The sequence below is a fragment of the Pleurodeles waltl genome, chromosome 1_1, assembly GCF_031143425.1.
Source record: "Pleurodeles waltl isolate 20211129_DDA chromosome 1_1, aPleWal1.hap1.20221129, whole genome shotgun sequence".
NCBI lineage: Eukaryota > Metazoa > Chordata > Amphibia > Caudata > Salamandridae > Pleurodeles > Pleurodeles waltl.
The window spans coordinates 935,767,164-935,791,929 of record NC_090436.1 but is presented as its reverse complement, the minus strand read 5'-3'; the positions used below and the strand labels follow the sequence as shown (position 1 = coordinate 935,791,929).

Here is a 24,766-nt window from a genome sequence, read left to right as displayed (position 1 = left end):
AGTCCAGGTCCCGCCCGAAATTCCGCTGCGCGTATTTGCGGCACTTCATGCGCACCACTTGTCCTCCCTTCCTGGCCATCAGCATCGCCTGCCCTGTGGTAAAGCTCATGTAGCTGCAGGGTCAGGACATTGGTGGACAAGATGCACTTATCAGTGCTCTTCTATGAAGGGACTACAATTCCCTGGTTTTTAGAGGCAGCGGCCATTTGGGGTGGGGCAGGCCTATAACGCCCAGCCACACCCAAGCACATTGCTCACTATTTTGAAGACTTTGATGCAGTCAGACCTCGTGGGGGTTCTTCTGAAGAAGAGCAGATTTCCTGCATGGCAGATTGACAGCAAGTCGGAGTATCCTTGTTTCCATGGTGAATTCAGATACAAGTAGGTCGTACTCGTAGCGGTAAGGTCTTGTCAAAGCCCAGCTCACCTGAGTCCTTGTTCAGTTCTGATGGAGGTTGAAGACAATCCGACCCCACCCTGAAACTGCTTGTTCCAGCACACTAGTTTTTAAAACAGTGCACTAAGAACAGAAGCTCAAGGGAAGGGGGGAAGTGGATAAAATAAAATAAAGAGACAACACCGTTCTTGCGTTTCCACTGTTGAAGTGCTGCACAAATCTGCGGCCCTCTCTGACTTTTGTAGAAACTGGTGCCTAATGAACCATAAACAAAGAACAGATAAGTACAACCTATTCCAACTGGTTCCTGACTATCCCTTTATTTATTAGAAATTTTCTTCTAAAAGTACCTCTTGGATCCTGGTCTCTAGTTTCCAGGTCTGGAATGTGTTAATGCTCTGGGATGTGCTTTCTATTACTCTAAAGCTTCTAAAACATTAAACAAATACTGTTATCAGAATTACCAATATCAAACATTCATCTTAATATAACTAAAGCCTAAATTCCCAATAGCAGACTCACTTTTCCCATATTTCCAGAATCTTTTATAAAACAAATACTGTACTTTTACGTCAAAATACAGCATGTAATTTGTGCAAGTCCTTGATTTACTGTTTGCCTTGCTGTTAATGGTTTCCACGGTTCGATTCTTAAAAGTTCCATAAAAAAAAAAATGTTTGCTTCACAAAGTTCCGCAAAGTATTCTTGTAACAAAGAGTTTGAATCACAATGTTCGTGGAAGGTATCTTGTTTCAAATTGTCTATACACGAATCCAGAAATTGTTGTCAAAGTTCTTTCAGGTAATAAAAGTTTTGCACTTACTTGTTGCTGGCAAGAGATACTGATCAGTCTAACCTTGTCTTCTTTCTCTTTTGCAGGTTGCTTGTAGGAGAGAGACTAAGGCAAGGAGGAACCGGAAACCGGAAGAAGGAAGAGCCAGCAGCTGCGCCCATTGAAGCCAATGAAAGTCTGTAGAGAGCAGGAGTGCCGACGCCGAGGGATCTGTCCTCCGGTAAGCGGGAGGTAGACGAGCACAAGCACTGGGTGAGGCTCGGGGGCTGCCTTTTATAGACAGGGCTAGGTGTGGTCCTCACATGCTGCACATGTTCTTGAAAGGTGTGCAGAGCTGGGTGTGGTTTGAAGAGCTGGGTGTGGTCCTCACATGCTGCACATGTTCTTGAAAGGTGTGCAGAGTTTCAGTTATTATGCAAATGAGTTAAATTAACATATGGCCTAGAGAGGAGTGTTTTAAAGAAGCCTTGGTAAAAGCAAGGCCCAATGTGTAAACAAAACAGCACATTAAACAACATACACAGAAGCCTGGGGGGGGGAAGGTGAGATAACAAGAAAGGCTTTCAATAGTAAGTTTAAAAGGGAGCTATTACAGAACCCACTAGTGCAGTGAGAGGGGACATGCTCTTTGCTGTGCACAAACCCTAACAGGTCTTGATGAGCCCAATCTTGAAGGAAGTTGTTACTTCCAAAAGTACAGCGCCCCTTAGCACAACGAGCAAAGCGTTTCCAGTTCTAAGAGTAAAGGGGCCTCGGCGCGACTATCAAAGTGTTTCGGATCACAGGAGTAAAGCGCCCCTTAGCACAATGAGTAAAGCGCTTCAGGCCACATGTGTAAAGCGCCCTTGGCACGGCAATCAAAGCGTTTCAGTTCACATGAGTAAAGCCCCCTTGGCACGACAATCAAAGCGTTTCAGGCCACATGAGCAAAGCGGTCTTGGCACGAAGATCAAAACGCTTTAGTCCACATGAGTAAAAGCGCCCCTTAGCACAACGAGCAAAGCGCTTCAAGGCACAAGAGTAAAGTGCCTTTGGTACGACAATCAAAGCGTTTCAGGCTACATGAGTAAAGCGATCTGGGCACAAGTATCAAAACGCTTCAGGCCACATGAGTAAAGCACCCCCCGGCATAACGAGCGTAGCGCTTCATAAAAAGCAAGTAAAAGTGCTTTCTTGCATAATGAACAAAGCGCTTCATGTATGAAAGCGCTTCATGAACAACAAACAAGGCTCTTATGCCCAATGAACAAAAACGCTTTAAGTTCAATAAGTAAACTTTCAGGCCTAGGTAGTAAATGTGAAAACGTTTTCAGAGATAAGCAAATTATAGTTTCATTGTTTTTTTGGAAGCATAATATGTAAGATACATATTCAAGTCTTTGAGAATTTCTAGGCTGAGATCAAACGTTTATCTTATGAATGCATAATTGTTACATGATTAATCTTTAGAGTATGACCATAGTCCAAAGCTCTTGCCATCTCTAGGTTTAGGGGTTGCAGTTTGTTCTTGTTCCATGATTCAAAGATGGGGCTTCGCCCAATTCACAAAGGGTCTCAATCTGATATCACGGAGGCGCCTTTATTCAAGAGTCTATTGGTGAGTTATACTGTTATGAATAAATGTATGCATATTTGTTCTAACCGTTTCTTTTCAGATCTCTCTCCCTGCAGTTCCCTACCCTAATTCCCCCTCCCCGCCTGGCTTCATAATAACTCTGTGCTATAATAGCCTTCTGAGTTGGTGATGCCGGGAGGTGGGCCTTTTGTTCAGCAGCGTGCAGATCCCGAGAAAAAGGGCACTGTGACACTTTCTAACCGTACAACAGGAAACCAGGATACCCTTTGTATTCATAAGGACTTGTAATCCTTTATCCGTGACCACTTTCAGAATGTACTTAGGAAAGTTATCCCTAATTGTATTTCTAGCGACTCCTGGTACGGTAAGGACTGTAGAGAAACAAACTGGGATTTATTGGCAGCATTAAGAAGGGGATTGTGAACTGATCAAGGCTAGCCGGAAAAGGTACAAAGAAGTATAGCAGAAGGCCCAGAGGCAATGGGATTCCCTCATTTGGGATCTTATCATGGACACAGCTAAGTCCAAGGACTCCAGGTCATTTTGGAAATTAGAGGCCAATGGCAGGAGACCACAGCAAACCTTCATGGCTAATCACATTCAGCCCCAGATATGTTTGGAACACTTTACAGCACTTAATGACACAGCAGGGAATGTGATGGGCAGCTCTCCAGATGTACCAAACCCAAGAAAGCCTGTCTTCGAACCAGTGCTTAATTTAAAGCTTGAGGTAACTATGAGTACAATCAGGAGGAATTCCTGTGGGACCTCTTCATTACACACAATGACAAATCGGCAATATGCTTGAACAAACCTACCTAAGCAATTCTAGGGGGCACAGAGATACCACACTCCTGGAAGGATGTAGAAATAGTACCCATTCACAAGAAGTGCCCAAAGGATATACTTCTAAATTATAGGCCAATTAGCCTGATAGACACCTAATTTAAAGTATTTGCAAGCCAGATCCTTTCCTGTCTTGAAGCCTAGATCGAGGACACAGGTGCTCAAACTGACTTCATGGCAGATTTCAGGAAGGAGGAAAGCACCACAGACCAGGTCCTTAGAGTTATGTGTACATATTGGAAAACTGTGGTCATCCAGAAGGGACATTTGTGTGTTATTTTTGTGGACCTAAAAATGGTCTTTGACTTGGTCCCTGAGATAGGCAGTGGAAAACGTTAAGGGATAGTGGGAACCCTCAATCCACTTCTTGACATTCTCATGTGCCTGCATTCAGAAACGTTTGTGCAGGCACGATGGGGGCAGCAAGGAGAGCTTACAAATAACATCTGTAGGAAAGTCCTTTTTTTTTGCCTGATCACCCCCACTCTTTCTGGATAGGTACTGGTGGTTACTGATTCTTGGCTGTGCCCTGGGTACTGCTTACCAGTCCCAGGGCCTGTGCTCTGTGTAAAATGGATATGCAAATTAGGCTAATTATAATTGGCTAAGTTAACCTACCTATAAGTCCCTAGTATATGGTAGGGCATGTAGGTTTAGGGACCACAGCATAGGTGGTGCACACCTAGGTGCATTGCTGAGGTGCCCAGTGTCATTTTAAAAGCAAGCCTGCCTTGCTGGCTGCTTTTAAATTAAAGTTATATGCAAATTCGACTTTGGAATTAAAGGTACTTCCAAAGTCTTAAACTACCTTATTTTTAAATATAAGTCACCCCTAAGGTGTGCCCTATGTGCCCCTAGGACTGGGTGCCATGTAACTATAAGCAGGGACTTTATAAACATAGATTTATAAGCCCTGGTGAGGTAAAAACAGCCAAATTCGTTTTTCCCTCATTGAAGTAAATGGCCTTCATAGGCTAGAATGGGCAGACTTTATTTTAAATTTTAAAGTCTCCTTAAATGTTACATACCAAGAATTTGGTATCAAATTGATTGTTGTAATAAATCTCACAACTTCCAGTTGTTGGATTTAATATAACTTGTCCAGGTAAAAAGTTTAGACTTTACCTAAAAAGTTGCCAATTTCAGCTCTGCATTGTTTTTGCTGCTGTGCTCTGATTGGCCAGCCTGCAGCAGCTTCTGCCAGGCTACTTTAATGAGGTGTGAAGTGACCTGGCTTCACACAAAGGAATGTGCTTGGGGGAGAGAATCTCCCCTCAGCAGATGGTGAGGCAGGAAGGGGGAGGGCTGCCAAACTGGTCTTCAAAGGCAGAGAAGGACATCTGGAGCACCCAGCAACACCCCCACATCCTGCAACCCCAGACAGCTAGGTGCCCCCTTGATTAGATTAGGAGAGGGCAGGAGAGGGGTGTGTTTATGATTTTTAGCCACACCAGTGGGTGGGCTCAGCCAGATCTCTCCTCCCAAAATCAGATTCATCCATTTTGGATTTTTAGAGACTGTTGCCTTCTGGGATGGATTTTTGCCACACTTCCCAGGAAGTGGTCATCACAGGGGGACGACCCTGTCCCTGATTGGAGAACCAGGGCCCCCCTCCTTTTCACCCAGGAGCAAGGATAAAACTGGCAGACCTGCACCCACGCCTCAGATCCCCTCCAGAATTCAACAAGAAAGGAACTAAAGAAGAAGAAGGACTGCCCTGCTGGACCCCTGGCCTGCACCTGGACCCTGCACTCAGAAGGACTGCACCAGCTGCACACTTGGGCTTCACCACAAGAAGGACTTTGCCTGGCTTCAACTGGTTCAAGGAGGGACTCCCTGTTTGCTACAGGTGAAAAATTGCTAAACCAGAGTCCCCTGCACCAACTCCTGAAGAAAGCGACCAGCTGACCACTGTCCAGTGGCCAAAAAGGAGTTTGCGCCAGGTGCATTCTGGGAGTTGAAGTCCGCACCCCCCAAGGACCATCACAGAACTTCTGGACCCTTGGGGTGAGCTGTGGACCCCAAAAGAACCTTAAAAGAACATCTGGGTGAAGCCCCAGAAGTTTGGAAAAGATTTGAGAATTTTTGGAAAAAAGCTCCAGAGAGGGACCGACCCGACGCGGAAATTCTAGCCGGCTTGCCTCAACCGCGACCCGGCCTGACTTCGTGGTTCGTCCCGGTAAAGAAAAACATCAAAAAAAGAGACTAAGTCCGAAGGTAAAAAGTTGACCGGGACCTCCCAGCCATCGTATCCGAGAAGGGCTCCACGGACGTCGGATCAAGATCCAGGTTTACCCCGGTCGAAGGATTTTCATCTCGAAAAAACGACTAAGTCTGAAGGTAAAAATCACCACTGAGGAAACCGACTTCGCGTATCCGGACAAGGGCTCCAGGAGGTCGGATTCAACTGGCAGGTTCGTCCCGGGGAAGAAAAACATCAAAAAAGAGACTAAGTCAGAAGGTAACTTTTTAACCGAGGCCTCCCGCGACTTGTAGCCGAGCAGGGCTCCATCGCGGTCGGCCTGAAAGTTTGACTTTGACCCGGTCCTGGTGCAACCAGATGACCCGATTGGCGCTTTTTGTTTCTAAGCGCTAGAAAATAATAATACTTTAAAAATTCATATCTCCGGTTCCCCTGAACCGATTTTAATCGTTTTTGTGTCATTTTAAAGATAAAAATATAAACTATGTTTATAAATTGGTTTTGGATTTTTAAACTGTTTCCTGTGTTTTATTTAATTACTGTTTTGTGATATTTGAATGCTTTACACTTTGTCTCCTAAATTAAGCCTTGACGCTCGTTGCCAAGCTACCAAGGGTTGAGCTGGGATTAATTTACTGAGACCTAACTGTACCTAGGTGGAGGTTAGTGGCTTGTTGCTAGGTGTAGGTACCTACCTGCCCTACCATCAACCCATTTTCCAACAACATCAAAGTTAGGTGTGGGGTACGACAGGAGTGTGTGCTGGCACCAACCCTTTTTGCATTATACTTGAACAAAATGCTGTGGCTGCTATGGGGCAGGGCAGGAGTGATGCACCTGCACTAGCGGTTGTAAAATACCGATCTTGCTATTTGGGGATGATACCTTGTTGGTATCTAGGACACCCCTGGGCATTCAGGCACTGATGAACCGGTTTGTAGGCTTTTGTAGGGATACAGGCTTAGTAGTCAACCTGAGCAAAACCACATTTCGGGTGATTAATCCCCACAGATCGTTTGGAGGGCAGATCACTTTGGAAGGTGCTAGCTTGGAAAGGGTGTCTGAATTTGATTACTTGGGCATTAGGCTCGTCTCCTACCTGCCCTGGCTTCCACACGTTAGGAAGAATGCTTTCAATTTGACCCAGTATGCATCAGGGGTGTCAAGATTATTCAACTCTTCTAAAACTAGACCAGTCACAACAAACTCAAAATCTACCACACAAAAGCAGTAGGGAGCGCCTTATATGGGGCAGAACTATGGGGGACATTTGAGACTTATTGGCATCAGGTGAAAATAACTTTTTGAGATTGCTTTTTAGCCTCCCAATGAGCACCCCCATTTTTCGATTGTTGTGGGACACTGGGGTAAAATCTATCACTAGCACGGCTAGAGTTGGACCAATGCCCTATTGGCTTAGATTGAGGTTATTTCCAGCCTTGGATAGTTACTATCAAGTCTTTAGGGAGATTGTGGTCCTGGATAAGGGCGTTAGAATTAAGTGGCTCTCCTTCGTTAGGCTAATGCTATCCTGGCTAGGCCTAGAAGATGTTTGGGAGTTGGAGGCCAACAGGGCTCAGCTTCCAAAGGCTCAGCTGAAAGAACAGTATTGGACCAACTTATGGGGCGAAGAGGTTAGCGATAGGAGCCCTGGTCGCCTGCTCACCATACAGTTGACTTTATGGATATTCAATTGAACTGTAGGTTTAAAGCATTTCTGGACCTCATCTCTCTACTGATAGCTAGAAAAATGTACCTATTACTATAAATTAAAAATAACAAACTACAGCAAAAAAAATATTATAAAATAGTCAGCCGCTGCAAATGCAATTCCTCATGCCACAAGCTGCCACCATCATAATACCATCAGCAAACAAGATGATTACCAAGTCAAATAAATTCAAATCACACAAACTTAATCAAAGAGTGTTGGAGGCTGGCCTGGCTTATGGGTACCTTGTGGTACTTACACCTTGTACCAGGTCCAGTTATCCCTTATTAGTAGATTAGTAGTGTTCTAGCAGCTTAGGCTGATAGAGGTAGCTATAGCAGAGCAGCTTAGGCTGAGCTAGGAGACATGCAAATCTCTTACTATACCACTTATATCATATAGCACTATACCACAAGAAACACAATACTCAGAGTTACTAAAAATAAAGGTACTTTATTTTAGTGACAATGTGCCAAAATTATCTCAGAGGATATACTCCCTTAGGAGGTAAGTAAAATACAGAAAATATACACACAAACCAAAATCAAGTAAGTAAACAGTTAGAAAAGTAGTGCAAACACTGTAGAACTCAATAGAATGCAATAGGAGACAATAGGCCTAGGGGCAACACAAACCATATACTCCGAAAGTGGAATGCGAACCACAAATGGACCCACGGCCAAGTGTAGTGTGTAGAGGGTCACTGGGAGTGTAAGAAAACACTAAGGGTGTCCAAAATACCCCACCCCAAGACCCTGAAAAGTAGGAGTAAAGTTACCCTACTACCCCAGAAAGACAGTAAAGTCGAGATAGGGGATTCTGCAAGGACAACAACTGACTGCAAAGCACTGAAGGTGGATTCCTGGACCTGAGGACCTGCAAAGGAAGGGGACCAAGTCTAAGAGTCACGCAAGTGTCCAGGGGGGGCAGGAGCCCACTAAACCCCAGATGAAGGTGCAAAAGGGCTACCTCTGGGTGGAAGAAGCTGAAGATTCTGCAACAGCGGAAGGTGCCAGGAACTTCTCCTTTGGTAAAAAGATGTTCCATGATTTGCTGGAGGATGCAGAGTTGTTTCCACGCAGAAAGACTGCAAACAAGCCTTGCTAGCTGCAAGAGTCGCGGTTAAAGATAATGGGTACTGCCCGGGCCCAGGAAGGACCAGGAGGTCATCCTTTGGAGGAGGAGACAGAGGGGGTGCTCAGCAACAGAGAGAGCCCACGCAGAAGCAGGCAGCACCCACAGAAGCACTTGAACAGGCATTCAAAAAATCTGAACATGGCAGTCGTCTCAACACAACAAAAAAGGGTCCGACGAAGTCGGTGGTCAACTCAGCGAGTTGAGCAATGCAGGACGGAGTGCTGGGGAACTGGGCTGTGCTGTGCACAAAGGAATTCTTGCAAAAGTGCACAGAAGCCCTAGCAGCTGCAGATCACGCAGTACACAGGATTGATGTCTGGCGTGGGGAGGTAAGGACTTATCTCCACCTAATTTGGACAGAAGGACCACCGGACTGTCGGGTCACTTGGATCCAGCTTCTGTGTTCCAGGGACCACGCTCGTCAAGATGAGAGGGGACCTAGAGGACCTGTGATGCAGAAGTTTGGTGCCTGCGTTAGCAAGGGGAAGATTCCGTCGACCCACAGGAGATTTCTTTTTGGCTTCAAGTGCAGTGTGAAGGCAGACAGCCCTCAGAACATGCACAACCAGGAAACAGTCGAGAAAGCTGGCAGGATTAGGCGCTACAATGTTGCTGGTAGTCATCTTGCTACTTTGTTGCGGTTTTGCAGGCGTCCTGGAGCAGTCAGCAGTCGATCCTTGGCAGAAGTTGAAGAGTGAGATGCAGAGGAACTCTGGTGAGCTCTTGCATTCGTTATCTCAAGAGGAACCCACAGGAGAGACCCGAAATAGCCCTCAAAGGAGGATTGGCTACCTAACCAGGTAAGAGCCTATCAGGAGGGGTCTCTGACATCACCTACTGGCACTGGCCACTCAGAGGTCTCCATTGTGCCCTCACACCTCTGCATTTGAGATGGCAGAGGTTTGGGACACACTGGAGGAGCTCTGGGCACCACCCCTGGGTTGGTGATGGACCGGTGTAGACTGGCTTATGCAAGGAGGGCACCATCTGTGCCCTTCAAAGCATTTCCAGAGGCTGGGGGAGGCTACTCCTCCCCAGCCCTTAACACCTATTTCCAAAGTGACAGTGTGTAACACCCTCTCTTAGAGGAAATCCTTTGTTCTGCCTTCCTGGGACTAGGCTGCCCAGACCCCGCGAGGGCAGAAACCTGTCTGACGGTTGGCAGCAGCAGTAGCTGCAGAAAAAACCCCGGAGAGCTAGTTTGGCAGTACCTGGGGTCCATGCTGGAGCCAATCAATACAAAAAAGTATGGGGTTCACCAATGATATGGAGCTAAAACCACGGGAGATTATCCACGGGCTCCTAGACCTCGCTGGGTATCAAAACGTGGAGTGGTGATGAGTGAGGGGAGGGGGTATTTCCTTTATGGACTAGGTGGTCTCACACTCTATATAGTGTCATGCTTCATCATTTGACCATCTAGCCCCACCCAGGTAGGACAGTGCCACCTGGGCGGACTCAACCTCACCGTTAAAGGAACGGGAGGGAGTGCGTAAATATATTTTATCTGGAGTTAGTGGGAGCCAGCTAAGGGAAGATATAAAAACACCAAGGCAGTCACCAGTGTGTAATCTACACTTTTAATAGTGGTGTCTGCTGGTGTATTAAAAACAAGGATGGGACACCTCGGTGAGAGTAAGGACTCACTGGGTCGCCTATCTAAAAATTGGCCGACATGTTTCTGCCCTCTACTATGAGCCAAGGAAGGTCTGGGGGCATTCTTCAGGGCCTAGCATCCCTAAACATCATGCAATGTGCAGGTAGACAGACCACCCTCAATAAGAGGGTGGGAAGGACTTTTTAACAATTGAAGGGGCCTACCTGTGGCAAGGAAATACCTTGCGGTGGCCTGGAGGAATAAAAACGTGGATAACGTTATGTGAACATCAACAGCACAACACAGCAAAACACACAATGAGGAATGCCACAGCAAGCCATAGTCATGCAATAAATGCGGTGAAACATATATCTACTGATAAAATAATACATTAGCCCAACATCTAAGGCTACTGGCCTCAGATTCCAGGAGGGGGAGTGTCCCCTTATAGTCACAATCTGGGGGGAAGAGGAAAGTAAAGACATAGGCAGGGATGATAGTTACTATCAGAAAACAGAATCTTAGTCCCTGGGAAATCCCCATGGACAGAGATTACTACTGTAAGAAAATGCCAAGGGGGTAAAAGTTGGTATCCACATAGCTAATGAGGAACTGTAGAAAGGGTCATTCTCAACCAGAGAACGAAAAATCTCAAAATTCTAAACCTGGGGTCAGGGCATGGTGCCTGACGTAAGTTACACTAAAATGAAAGTACTGCAGTAAGGCGTAAAAGATTAAACCAAGTTGCAGGAAAGTACAAAAATGCAGGAAAGTACAAGAAATGCACACACTACTAGTAGCAACACACACTCTGTTTCAGCCAACCAAAAATCTTATCTGTGGCGTGGCAGGAGATCAAGCTCAAGATCACATAAACGAGTGAAGAATAGCCGGAGAGTAGGCTACTACGTCAAAGGAGGCGCTCGCTGTGCGCCTAGCCCAACCCTCGCTGGACGGCTTAAGGTATGAGGTACAGTGTGGGGGTGGTGTGTGTATATATATAGTGAATGTAGAGGAGCTGATCAAACTCCCCTGCGCGTCCTGTGCCGGGCCGGCTGCAGCCGGTTATTCAAAACCGGCAGATAGGGCGCGTGCAAGGGTGACGCGGCTGCGCGCAAAGGATGCTGGGAATTGGAGTTCCCAGTGTCCAATATGGCTGGCGCGAGCGACGCGGCGCCTATTGGGCGCTGAGGAGGCTGGGGAACGTAGTCCCCAGTCTCGAAAAATGGCCTCATGACGCGGATCACGTCAAGAAAAGACGTGGGAGATGAATGCTATAGCCACGGCGGAGGGGGGAAGAGAAAAAGGGGGGGGGGGGAAGGGGGAAGGAAAAAGGAAGGGGGGGGAGGAAAAGAAGGGGAACGGGATTGGCACAAGGGAAAATATAAATGAAAATATAAAATAAGAAAAGATGCAAAAAGACACATAAACATAAAAATATAAATAGAACGATGATAAAAAGATGAACATAAAAATAAAAAATAGATAGAAGAGAACGAGGAAATGAAAAGAAGAAGGAAAGAGACAACATGAAGGAAACAGAGGGGAGAAAGAGGAAAGTAGAAGAGGGGTTTAATGGTGGAGGGGGTTGAAAGAGGGGAAGGGAAAGGAAAGGGGCAGGGAGGAAAAAAAGGAGAGGAAACGAGTGGGGGGAGTTGGGGGGGATTGGGGTTATGTTGGCCCGGGGAAAGGGGAAAGGGGAAAGGAAAAGGCGGAAAAAAGGGAGGGGAGAGAGAAGGGAAAAAAGGGGGGAGGAGAGGAAGGGGGAACCTCAGAGAAGTGCGGAGTTGCAGCCGATATTTAGACAAGGGAAAGAGCTACTAAGCCTGCGACTGGCTGGAGCTGACTTTGTAAATGCTAGTAAGAGTAGTAAGGGTATGGTCATTTATTGAGTGAGGACCAAGGTATGTAGTCATTCAAACCGCTGGTGTCTGTGTAGTCTCCAGACCCAGCGTTGTTCGTAATAGAGTAACCTCTGTGGCATATTCTTGGTTGTAGGTGGCAGCTGTTCTAACACAGTCAATCTTATGTTGTCTGGGGAATGTTTTTTTGCAACATAGTGGGTTGTCAGTTTTGTGGTGTCCCGTTTACACCTTATATTGCTCCTGTGTTCACAAATGCGGATGCTGACCTTTCTTGTTGTCATCCCGATATACTTGAGCTCACAAGGGCACTTAATCATGTAGATTACATTTTTGCTGTTGCAGTTTGTGAGTGCCTTGAGTATCCACTGTGTCTTTAGACCGAGTTCTACAGTGGTGCATTTCTGTGTGAATTTACGCACACTGCAGTTACCACATGAGTGGTGGCCGGCTGGTGGAGGTAGGTGCCAGAGGGTCAGTTATTTGGTAGGGAGTTTATTGGTGGGTCTGGTGTGAACTACCATATCACGTATGTTGGTGGCTCTTTTGAAAGCGTGTAGTGGTTGTTGGAGAGGGAGACCGCCTGATGTCAAAATCTCCCAATCTTCTCTAATGATATTCTGGATCTTATTAGATAGTGGATTGAAAGTAGTTACACACACTATCTGTTTCGACATAGGTTTGCTTATCCGGGGTTGTAATAGCTGGTCTCTGCTGTTATTTGTGCTCTTTTATAAGCTCTCCTGACAAGGTATGCGGGATACTCTCTTTCTTGTAGTTTCGTGGACAAATTACTAGCGTGTTTATTGTAGCCCGAGATATTTGAGCAGTTACATTGTAGACGTAGAAACTGCCCCACGGGTAGATTCTCCCTCAGAGATCTTGGGTGATAGCTCTTAAATTGTAGTAAATTGTTCCGGTCTGTAGATTTGTGGTAGACCTCAGTTACCAGTGAACCATTGCTTTCACGGATTAGGAGATCCAAAAACGGAAGTTGGTCATTGCCTATGGTCATAGTAAATTTCAGAAATGGGTTTGCCGTGTTGAGCCAGGCTACAAATGTGTGCGCTTCTTCTCTAGACCCTGCCCAGATGAGCAGAATATCATCAATGTACCGTTTCCATAGTTTAACCTGCTCCAGGTAGGGATTTTCTTCATGGAGTACCTCGGATTGGATTGTGTCAGAAATGCTGCTTCATGTCTGGTCAACCAGTCATTATCGATTCCTCTATTAACTAAAAGGAAATTTCTTCCTGGATGTCTGGGGTAGGATCTCGAGATAAACGTTTGTAATGATGTGCATTGCCTAATAGGCGCTGGCACTCGTCTTTGTACATTGTCACTGGTAGAATTACCGTTGCCCCACCTTTGTCGGCTGGTTTTATGATAATGGAGGGGTCTGAAGTTAGACGTTTTAATGCTGTCAGTTCGTCTAAACTCATGTTGTGAAAGGTGTCATTCACAGATCCTACGAGCCCGTTGATTTTATGGGACACTGATTTCTCGAAGGCTAATACTTTGGGAGGCATTCGTCCAGTTGTTGGACAAAAGGTGGATTTAGGATGCAGGCCGGTGTTGCGGTCTGGTTCAACAAAATCTCTTTCAAGAAAGAAAAGTTTGAGGCGGATTTTGCAGAATAATTCAGCAATTTCCATTCTGGCCTTGAAGAGGTCTATTTTGGGGGTATGGACAAAGTTGAAGCCTTTGTTTAGTGCCTTAGACTCAAGAAAGTCAATAGTTCTATTGCTTAAATTCACAATATTGTCCCTCCCATTAGTTATCTCAGAGTTTGCTATGTTTTGCTTGTTCCCGGGGTGCTCTCTCGTTGAGACTCGGGTGGTTTGTCTCTTGGTTTCCAATGTACCCCTTTCCTTTTCCCCTTTTCCCCTTTCCCCTCCCTTGGCCTCTGTCTAAAAAAGGGGGAGTCTGATCAGGGAAAGACCATTGTCCTGAGTTTTGAAAAATAGGAGGGGGGTTGAAAGTTAGTAGGGGGTCCATACTGAGCTGGCCAGCCCCATTGTTGGTTCATGGGAGGCGGGTATGGGGGCATCATAGGTGGGTAATTCCATCTCCCCAGTATTGGCTGCGGCGCTGTCGTGTCTGAACTGACGCGTCACTGTCAGTGACAACGTTGGGGCACCTTGTCTAGTGCCAGGGTGCCCTCACACTTAGTAACTGCACCTAACCTTCACCAAGTGAGGGTTAGACATATAGGTGACTTATAAGTTACTTAAGTGCAGTGTAAAATGGCTGTGAAATAACGTGGACGTTATTTCACTCAGTCTGCAGCGGTAGACCTGTGTAAGAATTGTCTGAGCTCCCTATGCGTGGCAAAAGAAATGCTGCAGCCCATAAGGATCTCCTGGAACCCCAATACCCTGGGTACCTAGGTACCATATACTAGGGAATTATAAGGGTGTTCCAGTGTGCCAATTAGAATTGGTCAAAATGGTCACTAGCCTGCAGTGACAATTTTAAAAGCAGAGAGATCATAAACACTGAGATTCTGGTTAGCAGAGTCTCAGTGATACAGATAGGCACCACACAGGGAACACATAGGCCACAAACTATGAGCACTGGGGTCCTGGCTAGCAGGATCAAAGTGGCGAAGGCAAAAACAAACTGACACACAAGTAAAAATTGGGGTAACATGCCAGGCAAGATGGTACTTTCCTACAAAGAGGATAAATGTTCACAACTCTCAAAAAAACACAGAAGGGGATAGCATCAGTAAATTGTGTCCAATTCCTCGAAGGTACTAGGCATACCAAAGTAAACCGGCCATATGTCTTATTGCACAATACAGTAATGGTCACCAACACATATAAAAAATTCTAAAACACTGTGTACTACCTACCAGCAATCCAACCATAAAGGAGGACATTAAATCCTTCTTACAACTCCGCTTCAAAAGACCACACATTATGAGTGAAAAACTATGCCCATCCTTCTACCAAGCGATAAAAGACAAAGGAAGTTTCTTGAGCGAACCAAAAGGCATTTTACACATGCAAGAACTGCTCTATTTGCAAACTAGGAATAACGAAAACCTAGAAACTCACAATAAATGGTTTTCAACACAGAATGAAGGATTTCAACAACTGTGATGTAAGAGGCTGGCCTGGTTTGTAGTGAATAACAAAGGTACTTACACCTTATACCAGGTCCAGTTATCCTTTATTAGTGAAATGTAGTCAGTGTCTAAAAGCCAGGCTGTATAGGGGTATCTGTAGCTGAGCAGCCAAGCCTGAAATAGGAGACATGCAAAGCTCCTGCAATACCACTGTAGTCACAACGTACTCCCACACATGAAAGAAAATACTCAGTGTTACTAAAAATATAGGTACTTTATTTTGGGGACAGAAATGCAAAAAATACCTTAGAGACTATACTCCCATAAGAGGTAAGTAGTATGCACAGTATATACACTAGAATCCAAAAAACAAGTAAGTAAACAGTTACAAAAGATTGCAAATAGTGAAGAACCCCAATAGATTGCAATGGGCTTAGGGGTAATACAAACCATATTCTAAAATAGTGGAATGAGAAAGTCGGTTTCCCTCCTAGGCAAGTGTAGTGTGTAGAGGGGTCCTGGTAGTGCAAGAAAACACCAAAGGTAAATAATAGCTCCCACCCCAGAGCCCAGGGAAACAGGAGTAAATCACAGCAAGTTTCCTGAAAAAACACAAGAAGTAGTGATGGAAGATTATGCAAGAACCAGAATAGACTGCAAGACACCACTGGTGGATTCCTGGACCTGAAGACCTGTGGAAGAAGAGGACGAAGTCCAAGAAGCACTAAAGAGTCCAGGGCGAACAGGAGCCCCTGCTAACCCGGATGAAGGTCCAAAAGAAGAACCACTGGTGAGAATACAAAGTCAGATATGCACCCAAGAAGACAGATACAGATTCCTGGTTTGGTGCAGAATATGTCCCACGCTGGATTGATGATTGCAGTCTGGTTTGCGTTGCTGGATTCTGCCAACAAGCCTTGGCACACGCAAAGCTTGCGGTTAGCGGAAAATGGTGCTGCACGGTACCAGGATGGATCTGGTGGCCTCTACCCAGGAGGGGGAGACAGATGGGGGCTCTCAGCAACTCGGAGAGCCCTCAGAAGCCCAGGCAGCATGCACAGGAGTCCCACAGCACAGGGACAAAGAAGGTGCAAATGTCCAGTGCACATGTAAAATGGTGTCCCCGCACTCATGGAGTTTTGGAAAATGGTCCTGAATGACCTGGGGGCACCTCTGCTAGTGCAGGGGTGCCCTTACACTCAGGTACTTTGCACCCAACCTTCAGGGTTGGAAGGCCTGACATATAGGTGACTTACAAGTGACCTGGTGCAGTGAAAATAGCTGTGAAATGGTGCATGCACCACTTCACACAGGCTGCAGTGGTAGTCCTGTGAAAGCCTTTGCTTGGGCTCCCTATGGGTGGCAAAAGTAATGCTGCAGCCCTTAGGGATCCCCTGGAGCCCCAATGCCCTGGGTACCTAGGTACCATATACCAGGGACTTATAATGTCAATTTGGGATGAAATACTGAGTTACAAGTATGTAGTAACAAATTTGGGAACAGAGAGAGCATAAGCACTGGGATCCTGATTAGCAGGACTCCAGTTACACAGTCAAGCATACTGACAAAACAGTGAAATATACTGACAAGTAGGCCACTAACAATATGCACTGGGTCCTGGCTAGCAAGATCCCAGTGACACAGTCAAACACAATGACAAACAGGCCAAAAATTGGGGTAACCATGCTAGAAAGAGGCTACTTTCTCAGATGTGATCTACAATATAACCTGCCCATGGAATAAAAACTACATTGGCAGTACGATCAGACCTCTAAAACAGAGGATACAAGAACACTACTGCAATATACCCAAGACAGACCAGAAACTAACTGTAGTGGAACACTGTGACAAGCAACACCCACATCAACGAACATTTACCTTCTGTGGATTAGAGAAACTAAAACAACATCCCTGTTGGGGACAACCTGTAATTGAAAATGAAATTAAGGAAGTGTGAAAGTGCACTGATCATCAGATATGACAAGGTGAACCAGGGACTGAACAAGGATGCAAAACTACATAACTAACTTATAAAGAATGAAAATAGCCCTGCAGGTAAACTGAAAAGTTTTATTGTTGTTTCCTGCTGTATAATTAAATAAAGATGCAAATAATTTTTAGGATGTCGAGCCTGGTAATTGTCCCATTCATCCACAGGTAAACAAAAATCAGCCATCGCTAGAGAGCATCATCCAGGGTCTGTGGCTTTTGTCTGCACCAAGAGTCCTTAAGGTCACCTCATCTTGTACTGAGCTTCATGCCTTATTTATGTGGGAAACAGGTATAGGCAAAGAAAGTAAATAAGCAGGATAGGTAATGATTGTACGAAACCAATGCTGTGTCAGTGTTTTACATAATGATAAAAACAAATGGTATTAAGTTACTGACAGTGCACCTATGTCAGTATGCACATTGTCCTAAAAACATTTCAATGCTAAACAGTTCAGAATTGTATTGCATTTGGAATCTTGTTTATCAATCAGTGTTCAACCAAAAACTGTGTATGTTTTCACAGTGAACAAAGGTTTTGGGATCACATGCTTGCGTCACTCCTGACTAGTGAAATGATAAAACTACATGACTTACTCTACTCTAAAATAAAATGTATCAAGGTTCCTTAAAAGAGAAAGACAAAGTAACCCTCAATGCCAAACTCAGGAACACTAAATCGTAAATAGTAAGCCCAGCATGTTTGTTGTTATGCTGTTGTGCCATAAAAAAAATAATAGTTGGAATTATCACTTCAAGAAGAATCACCCCATTTGTATGCCTTAAAAGTGGGTTAATTTCTTCTGAATGTTAATTGGAAGTTGGATCTGGTGTCAGATATCAAGTTGGTGTTTTGGTGTCAGAGGTCACTATGTCAGACATATCAAGGTGTCAATTACGTGCGGGTGTAGACACATGCGTTTGTTCACATCAATGTGTGGTGAATCTGAATCTAATGCTAGTATTTTGGAAGTCAAATTCAGGTGTGATATACTCTTGAGAATGAAGAATGATCAGTGGGTCTGAAGTGCATTTGTGAAGCTCCTAAGAATTTCATTTCAGATCTCCAAACAGTTAATTCACAACAACAAAAATATGCTAAAGTTGGCGCAAGATGTCATACCAAGTAGCAAATTCATGTTGTTATATACATGATTATTCATTCATTCATTGTTAGCTTTATTTCGGTAAAACACAAATACCATAAAAGCACATCACAAAAATCACAATTTTACAAAAATAAGCTGTGGATAAAAGTCCTTGAATGTAAAACATTTTCCCTTTAAGATCATGCCATATAAAAACGTGATAGAAAAAAATGTTAAATTTTCCATAATAAATATCGTAACACAAATATATTCCTAGTTAAAAACGACAGATAGGATAAAATGAAAGTACAAAGCATTCCCATTATGGACTTCTATTAATGGGATGACTTTAACATTTTTGTTCTAACACACCAAATTTAATCTAAGTAGCTTGCTAAGGCAAATGCCACCATGCCCTCGGTATTAGACCTAAAAATTCAAAGGGCAGTAAAATTATTCTGGAAGCCCATGATTCTACAAAGAGGTACAATCCATTTGATTAGTTGTTTATCATAAGCAGGACAATGGAATAGTACGTGTGCACTACATTCAGGAAGGCAGCAGCCCATCGGACAAAGATTGGCATAAGGATCATCTTTAGCCCAAGTACAGGTGAAAGAACGTAGCGGTAGCGAGCCTAGCCTGAATCTGATGTAAAGGGCGCGGGCTCGAGGGAATGTAATCCGATCCATATATGATTCAAACTCGTAGTGACATTTGACTGATGTAAACTTATCTGTCAAACTACGTAGAGGGACCTCTGCTAGATTTCCCACTTTTAGCCACCGCCAGTATACATCCTTTACAACATGTGCCGCATTTTTGGGTAAATCATTAGGGACCATCCAGAAATGGGCCAACCCCAGTTTAGTCAGACTAGCCCTAACATACTTGCACCAAGGGATTTTTTCTGTGTAGTTTCCACTAATCAGAGCTTTCAGCCATGGCCTATACGGGCTAAGTGTATCCAAGGACCATATTCTGATCCAGTATAATATTGGTTTCAGCGTTGCTATAGGTGCAATAGAGTCTAGTTTCACGTCCATGCGGACAGGCAACGTAGGGGAACTAGTGGGTATTCTGAGAATAGACTTTATAAAAGAGTTTTCAGCACTCTCCAAATCCTTTAGGTTACCATGTCCCCATAGCTCCGCTCCATAAAGAACATTCCCTCCTGCTTGTAGCTTGTATATTTCCATTGCTGGAGTGATTGCAAACATAGGGGACATGTTTGCAAATCTCAGTACACCACCCCAGGTTCTGTTTCAGTGACATATGTGCCCTTGCTATCTGAGCCTGCCATCTATACATATCCTCCAGTCTAACCCCCAAATACACAAATTCAGCAACTCTCTCCAGCTCTACCCCTTCCGTAAAGATGCTCTTTCTTACTTTGTGTTTGTTATCACCAAAGATCATATACTTTGTTTTCATAGAATTAACTTCAAGACCGTGGTCTTTACAGAAGGACGTGAATTTTTGGAGTAAGTTTGCTAAACCGGAAGCAGTTTGGGAATACAATAATGTATCATCCGCAAAGAGCAGGCATGGTGTCTTCACCCCCCCCCCCCTAGTTTGGGGGCATCGTTATCACAAGCAAATAGATAAGGAATACAAGCATTTATAAATATTAAGAAGAGGGTTGGGGCCAAAACACACCCTTGTCTCACTCCCCTTTTGATTGAGATCACTCTTGTTACTTCCCCATTTACATGATTATGTTTTGGTATGAGCTGCCCAATCTATAGTCAATAAAAACATGGTATTATGGGCCACTCAGCAGAGAAGAACGTAACCATCTATTTTGGTGATATTGGTGTACTATGCTAAGAGGTAATTGTGGACTACAAACATTCAGGACAAATGGTCAATTTTACTGACACATTTGAGAAGGTCTCACAATATTACATATTATGTAAATAAACTGCTAACACAAAAACAATTCAAAATAGGTTTATGTTCATTGGTGTGTGTACAATGCATAACAATATTGATCAAATATTCATAAGGAAGTGGGTGTATTTAAAGGTGAAAAACTAGACCATTTGAACTCTAAGCAATATTTGACTGTTAATATAAGGGACATGAGTTACAGGATTCTGAACCTCTAACAGGAATGTTAGTTTCGGCAACAGCATTTTATGGCTTAGCATGGATCAACAGGCAGTAGTACTGTCTGATTTAGTGATTGAGTTTAAAAACATACTTCTTATCGGAACTGGAAGACCCCTGAAATTCTGTTTTCTCAAGGGGAAAGTAAATAGAAATCTGTACATCATTGTTTCATATTAACCTGGGTCTGAAATTCCACTCTAACAAATTCCACATCTCACTTATTTTGTGTATCTGTGCATGTTAAATTCAGTTGTTGCATTGCTGCCTAGCAAGGAATATATAAATAACAGTAGTATTTTTTGTTTTTTTACTTTTGGGACCATCAAACGCCAACTTTGAAAAAACATTTCTTTGCCTTTTAGTTAGTGTCTGCCACAGCTTGCACAGTACAAGCAATAACACTGTATTAATTGAAAAGGTATTGGAGTTTGAGATGACTGGCAAGGTTTAGCGCATCAGCTGCTTTGCTGAGATGCTGAAGGGTGATCATTTCACTAATGTAGCATGGTTCTAGCACCAATAAGCTCTCGGAAAAATCAAACCATTTTTTCACATAAGGGGTGTCCCAAAATTTGATTGAGCTTAATTCAGACTCATGGGAAGTGAGAATTCTGTAGCAGCAAGCAACAAAACAGGGATTCCCCCCTCTCCTTTATATTTGCAATGTTTTGAGGATCATGGAACATCATGGGTGCTCATTTCATCCTTCTCAAGCTGCGGTAGAGTTGGTGTTTAAAAAGTGTTAAAATGTTGTGGACAAAGTAATGACAGACTTTGCCTTGAGACATGGTGGCCTCCCCACATCGAAGTCCTAGGAATCCCATACCGCGTTGGGTGTTTTTTCTTGAACAAGAGTAGGGGGCAGGATTTTAGTGCTGCCCAGCACTGCAACAATCACTGCATGGCTGGGAATACGATGGGCCACTGTTAGGTATAACAAATGTCTACTAACAAAATACTTCTTTTACTCTGCTGTTTGCCTAGCTGAAGAAGTGATATGGTTGTATACTTTCATGTAAATGATTCTTCATTCTTAGGAAGGCAATGTAGTGGATCATTTAGTAGTTATGTGGAGGGTGGGCTGGGCAGTTTAAAGGAAGAATGTCTTCATTTGTTTCTTTCAAAAATTGAAATACTGAATGATGTTGCCATAGCTCAGTTGTGTTGTCTCCACACTATGCAGCTACAAGCTTCAGTTTTAATCCATGTTCAGTTCATTTGGTTGGAATCTGCTGTGTGACTGCAGTAGCATTCTCAGCTGCACCGCCATAGAAATAAACATACCAGAACTGAATTGAATGAATCACACTAGAAGTGAAATCAAAGTGCATTGTCAAAAGTGGGTATAGTTGAAGGTTTCCTTTGTTTGATTAATCGCAGCAAACTGAGAAATATACATGTTCTAAATCTTCAAATGTTTGCTGCAAGGATAGAGCTGCAAGCACAATTTGTGTGGTACTGGATAGCTTTGTGTGGTCACAGGGTGCCTTCATTGCAGATAAATGATTTGGGACAGCTTGGATCCTGAGAGCAGTAGGAGATGTGATGCTTGACAATATGGTACACTTGCAACAACTCGGCAGCTGTGAACTAATACAAAAAAGAAATACACAGTTATAAGCAGCACACACAGAGATCTCCAGTGGTGAAGAATAACTAACATTAAGGGTCTTATAGCTGCAATTTCAAATTAGATTAAAGTGTCTGCTGCCAAACGAAAACCAATTAGAATGTGCTCAGATTTCTAATCCACCCATGTACATGCTTCTTGTAACCAAACTGTTCATAAGACATCATTCTATGACAATACACTTAGCTAAAAAAGAAATTGTCAAAGCTCAGAAATGTAACACTTTTTCCACTTGAAACACAGCATGCACAGGACAAGCTTGCCTGAAAATTCATTATTAATCCAAGCTATGCTCATAGCGACACAAAAAAGTTCCTAATACCAGTACCAAGTAAAATCAATGAGATAGAGGTGTGATATTCACACAACCTATGGTTATTAAAAAGTGATGAGCGAGTTTCTACCAAAATCCCCACAGCAACAGAGATGGAGTGCACTTGCGCTTTATCAAATTCTGGAATAATATAATGAGAATAAATAGGTATAATTTCTCCAATATTTTGATCTGTCACTCTCCCCATGCCTTTGTTGCAGTTAGCATTTTGGTGTTTCACTGGGTCATCACAACACTTACCATACAAGAAGAAGCCAAATGAAAGACCCTTTTTATAAACATTTTTTTCACATACCATTCCCTTTATCTTGATTAAACTTAGCATTAGTATTACTGCTAACATTGCTAAACAGCATAATGTTGCAAAATGGTTTTGCATAATGTAGAAAACAGCGTTATTTTAAATCATTTTTATTTTAATTAATTTTAAAAGGTCCTTGAGTATAACTGTTATCAACAATAGTTCTATCAAGCTGAATATGCTATGATTTAAGAAATATGAAAAACTATTTAGATTTTAGAAGCTTTAAGAAACCCAGACTAGCTGTTACATTGGAGAGCCCTGCTGCAGTATCTGCATAAAATAACCCTTTGAAAGCCTCTCTCCCTTCCCCCACATTCCTTTTTGGATGCTCTCCTCCCCATTCTCCCATCTGCCCCCCCCCCCCACTACCACCCAAACATACTTCATGTGATTAATCATGATGAGTAGGCCTATTGTGGGTGGTGAGAGAAGAAAAACAAACTCTGGCTGACACCTAATAAACACAACTGGTGTGTTACCATGATGGTCAACAGGTAACCAGCAACAGTCACTTACCCTTTAAATTTTTGAGGATAGCAGAGCCGATGAATAGTGGGCAGGGGCAGGTTGGTCACATCTCAAACAGGGTAATCGGGCTGAGTGCCTGGGGCAGGAGGTGCAGGTTGCCCAGTCAGTCCAGTTATCATGGTACTCTGGTTCAGGGGCAGGCAGGCAGCTTATTCTCACAGCAGTGGGCACCACAGCTGTGGATCGATGAAAAACCCACTAAAGTGCACTGCAAACTCGGTCCAGGATTTGAATGAAGACCTAAGGCATGATTATTATGATGTAAAGCTACCCAAGGCCCAAGCAAAGGGTCAATCACAAGAGTCATTGCGAGGTGATAAGCACTAGAACTGGCCAGTGAGGTACAAGTCAATGCTAGGTCAGTTAACATAATGTGGCCATAACAAATGGCGGCCATTGGAGGATGAAAGCAGACTCGTTATTGGCTGTCAGCCACCATCTTTACAGTTACAGACAAATGCTGTCTGTGACAGGGTTAATTATGTATAATGGACTTTTACATGAAATTATAAACTGTATGTGTTAATTATGGACAGGTGGTCACTGACTAGGATATCAGTGAGTGGGTGTTACAGTGCCATGGCCCCACAAAATATGTCTGATAAGTTCACAAGCCAGTAGTTTGAGGCTGCCAAACTGTTGCATATGTTAGTACACCAGCTGTTACCTAGGTATGTTATTTAAAGCTATGATGTATGTCCTAACTTTGTACAACCATCTGTGTTCTTTTTTCAGAAGCGGTTTATGAATATCATTGTGACCTATTCTGGTCTGTCACTGTCCCTAATGTCATTTTCATTGTCTTTTTTTAAGAAAGTAGCAAATGTCAGGGGTGTGAAAGTTTTGTGACACCGGATGTTGCTTCTGTGTTCCCCAATGTGAATTTTGACCTTTCTGGTCGTCATTCTTGTGTTTTGCAGGCCACGTGGGCAAATATTCAAATAGAGATGGCACTTTTTCTGAGTTACAATTTACTTTTTTGCTTTCAGAGTTTCCATAGGTACCTCAAGCCTAAATCAGTCTTTTTGGTTACCATTGTAAGTGGCCAGATACTACATCTGCAGCAAGTAGTGGCCCACCACCAGAGTTAGGCTCCACATTGTCTGTTGTGCTTTGTTTCTCTGTTTTGTAATTGGTTCGGTGTAAACTAACATATCTCACATTTTCCCCAAATTTGAATAGAAATATATTTTTTGTAATTGTGTCTAAACTGTGTTGTGAATACCCCAATATTTGTTGACTATTTCTTAACTTTGTTGGATAGTGCTTAATATGTAGTTACACAGCTGAGCCTGTTATTAAGTGGTCTTGTTGGTTTCCAGGAGGGCACAGCGTTACTGCTGCATGATGGCTTCATAGCCCTGTTGATGATTCTGGTTACGTATTTTCTTGACAAATTTTCCGCTTGGTAATTGTTTCAGGTTAATTCTATGCAATTCTGCCAGTAGTCAAACAGCCATGTTTGAATGTAATTTCAAGATCCAGGAAAAAATAACTGTTGTCTACTCAATGTGTGTGTGAATCGGAGATAAGGGTCCTCTGTTTTGAACAAGTCTATAAATTTGAATAATTCCTCTTTGTCT

General features: G+C 43.6%; 1 long non-coding RNA gene across 1 annotated transcript in view; it reads left to right on the top strand.

Moving 5' to 3' along the window:
• Positions 1-1,276: 1,276 nt before the first annotated feature.
• Positions 1,277-24,766, top strand: part of LOC138289162 (uncharacterized) — a 47,081-nt gene continuing 23,591 nt past the window's right edge. The window contains exon 1 of the long non-coding RNA XR_011202547.1: positions 1,277-1,410. This is a non-coding gene — a long non-coding RNA (uncharacterized lncRNA). The remainder of the gene's footprint in view (positions 1,411-24,766) is intronic.